The following is a 3,045-nucleotide window of genomic DNA, read 5'->3' as shown; positions in this document are numbered from 1 at the left end:
GTAATTTTTCTATCACTAAAGTTTTTGCTCTATCCACTTCTAATCCCTTTTCAGATATTTTATGTCCTAAAACAATTCCCTCGTCAACCATGAAATGACATTTTTCCCAGTTTAATACTAAATTTGTTTCTTCACACCTAGACAAAACTTTATCCAAGTTCTGTAAGCATGAATCGAAAGAATCTCCATAAACGGAAAAATCATCCATAAAAACTTCCATGATATCTTCAATGAAATCATTAAAGATCGCAGTCATACAACGTTGAAATGTTGCTGGTGCGTTACATAGACCAAATGGCATTCTCCTATATGCAAATGTTCCATAAGGACATGTGAAGGTTGTTTTGTCTTAGTCATCCGGGTAAATATATATTTGAAAGAATCCGGAGTAGCCATCTAGAAAACAATAGAAAGCATGACCAGCTATTCGTTAGATCATTTGATCAATGAAAGGTAGAGGAAAATGGTCTTTCCTAGTTGCTTTATTAAGGTTCCTGTAATCTATACAAACTCTACAACCGGTGGTGGTTCGTGTAGGTATTAATTCATCTTCGTCATTCCTTACAACAGTTATGCCTCCTTTTTTAGGTACACAGTGGACTGGACTAACCCATTCACTATCCGAAATAGGATAAATGATTCCATTGTCCAGAAGTTTAGTAATCTCGTTTTTGACTACTTCTTTCATATTCGGATTTAAGCGTCTTTGCCTATCTGCTTTAGGTGGCTTATCTTCTTCTAAGTGAATTCTGTGCATTACAATACTAGGATTAATTCCTTTTAAGTCTGAAATTTACCATCCCATACTTCCTATTCTATTTCTAACAACTTCCTTTAATTTTTCTTCTTGAACCAGTGTTAGTTTGTTAGAGATAATTATAGGTAGAGAATCGCCTTCGCCTAAGAAAGCGTACCTCAAATGGTTTGGTAATTCTTTAAGTTCTAATTTAGGTGGAATTATAATTGAAGGCAGAACTAGTCAATCTTCTCGAATCAAAGGCACTGGGTCCTTATCTTCTAATTCTTCACTCATTATAGGTTCTATTATTTCTTCTTTTTGAATAATGTCATTTACACATTCTTCAACTAAATCAAGTTTCATACAAGCGAAATCCTCCATAGGATATTTCATTGCTTGGTTCATATCAAACTCGATCTTATCGTCTCCTATTCTTAAAACTACTTTCCCTTCCGACACATCAACTAGAGCACGTCCCGTGTTCATGAACGGTCTACCAAAGATTAGCGGACAATTAACGTCATATGCAAAATCTAATATAACGAAATCGGTAGGAAAAATAAATTTGTCAACTTTAACTAAAACATCCTCGATAATACCATATGGTCTTTTAGTGGTTTGGTCCGCTAATTGCAAAACCATATTGGTACGTTTGATATCTTCTTCTAAGCCTAACTTATTAAAAATAGATAATGGCATCAAGTTTATGATTGCTCCTAAATCACAAAGACAACTTGGGAATTCAATATCTCCCAACTTACACGGAATAGTAAAACATCCGGGATCTTTGAGTTTAGTGGGCAAATTACTTGACACAATTGAACTACAATCTTCAGTTAGCGATATGGATGAAATTCCTTCCCAACTGATTTTCTTTGAAATTAAATCTTTTAGGAATTTACCATAATTGGGAATTTGCGTAATCGCATCCATAAACGTCAAATTAATATGCAAATTTTTAAGTTTGTCTAAAAATGTTAAAAGTTGTTTGTCATAGTCCTTATTGCGGACTTTGTGTGGAAAAGGTGGTTTGGGTACAAAAGTTTTTGTACTTGAGTCAATTGGTGTATTTTTTTGGTTTAATGTATCTTCTTTGTATTTTGGTAAATCAGTTCCTGGTAAAGTTGAATTTCTGGGCATCTCCGGACCTAAGTAATTTTTCTCTGAACGAAGAGTGATAGCCTTGCTCTTTCGGATTTTCTTCCGTATGGCTGGGAAGACTTCCCTCTTTGCGGGATGGAATTGATTTAGCGAGTTGTCCAATTTGAACCTCCAAATAATGGATGCTAGATGATTGGTTTTTAATAATCTGATCGAATTTATTCTCGATCCGTTTAAAACCATCATCGTGATTACTTATTTTTCCGCTCATAGCATCAATAAATTTGTCGATCTTAGAAGATAAAGTGCTAATCGTATCTCTTGATTGATTTTGATAATTGGTGGTACGATTTTGATTAGCATTGGTAGTATTATTATTATTATCTCTCCAGTTAAAGTTAGGATGATTTCTCCATCCAGGATTATATGTATTGGAATAAGGGTTATTAGTTTGGTTTTGCCCTTGAACAAAATTTACCTGTTCAATTTCGCTCATACCTTCATAATCTACATCCGTTTGGATTGGCTTACCATTAGGATCGCACGGTGCCATAAACCTATAAATTTTGTGCGATAAGGCAGAAAATTGGGCTTGCAATATCGCAACTGGATCAAGACTCACTATACCTTTAACTGATGATGTAGTTGAGGATGATGGTTTCGCCACTGGTATATGTCCACGCTCCGCGGGCCACATACTACTGTTGATTGTCATTTCCTCCAAAAGTTCTCTTGCTTGGGCCGACGTTTTCTTCATGAATAACCTTCCAGACATAGCATCTAATGAACCTCTAGTTGTAGGATTTAATCCATTATAAAATGTTTGCATTAAAAGTTCAGCGGGCAATTGGTGGTGTGGGCATAAACGTTGAAGTTCTTTAAAACGTTCCCAAGCCTCATAAAGAGTTTCATTATCATTTTGAGAAAAAGATGTTAACTCTTTAATCACTCTTGCGGTTTTTGCTAATGGAAAATATTTTGATAAAAATGCTTGGGCTAATTGCTCCCAAGTTTCAAATGTTGCGGCTGGCATAAAAGTTAACCATTCTTTGGCTCGATCCTTCAAAGTAAAATGAAAAAGGCGAAGTTTGATTGCTTCCGTAGTCACATTTGTTATTTTAAAAGTGTCACAAATTTCTAAGAAATTTGTTAAATGGGTGTTAGGATTTTCGTTAGGTAACCCAAAAAATGTTACGTTATTTTGC

At 35.0% G+C, this 3,045-nt stretch overlaps 1 non-coding gene across 1 annotated transcript; it reads left to right on the top strand.

Moving 5' to 3' along the window:
- The first annotated feature begins 2,685 nt into the window (after window positions 1–2,685).
- LOC136234503 (small nucleolar RNA R71) lies at window positions 2,686–2,792 on the top strand. The gene has a single exon (XR_010691383.1). It is a non-coding gene; the product is annotated as a small nucleolar RNA R71 (small nucleolar RNA).
- The last annotated feature ends 253 nt before the right edge of the window (window positions 2,793–3,045 follow it).

The sequence above is a fragment of the Euphorbia lathyris genome, chromosome 6 (genome assembly GCF_963576675.1).
Source record: "Euphorbia lathyris chromosome 6, ddEupLath1.1, whole genome shotgun sequence".
Classification (NCBI taxonomy): Eukaryota; Viridiplantae; Streptophyta; class Magnoliopsida; order Malpighiales; family Euphorbiaceae; genus Euphorbia; species Euphorbia lathyris.
Note: the sequence above shows the minus strand (reverse complement) of the source record. Positions and strands in the feature narration are given on the sequence as shown.